The following is a 511-nucleotide window of genomic DNA, read 5'->3' as shown; positions in this document are numbered from 1 at the left end:
ATAGCCAGGGTTCAGATCAGAGAATTGTTTGCATTAGGGCGGGAAATGGGGTAAAGGTGAAAGAGGCAATAACAGGGAGACTGAGATGCGCAAAAAAAAAAAAAAAAAGCGTACAGGCACCTTCCAGTTCCTTCTGGACACCAAGACAACCTGATCTCTCCGTTGCGTATCTCTTGATTTCTCCCCATTGGCAGACCCATTGGCAGACGCTTTGCTCATTGGCGCCAAAGGGTGGCTTTTCATAATCTCCACCAGCCCCTGACGCAAATATATACACTACATAAAAAACTGCTTCATCTATAAATACAGCACTGAAACTAGTCCTCTAACTTCCCTAACTAAATAACCCATTCCCAGTCTCTCAAGTATAGAAACTTTGTGTCTTTCACTCTAGCCTGATTACAAACCCGTATTTACTCCTAACCCACTACCCAGGACTTGCAAGCCCACTAAGCTACCGCCGACTTTAAACAGCCCCCACTTCCTTTTCCCTCTTCCCTCCCCTACCCAC

Source organism: Condylura cristata, unplaced genomic scaffold (assembly GCF_000260355.1).
Source record: "Condylura cristata isolate star-nosed mole 26May11 unplaced genomic scaffold, ConCri1.0 scaffold00002, whole genome shotgun sequence".
Classification (NCBI taxonomy): domain Eukaryota; kingdom Metazoa; phylum Chordata; class Mammalia; order Eulipotyphla; family Talpidae; genus Condylura; species Condylura cristata.
Note: the sequence above shows the minus strand (reverse complement) of the source record.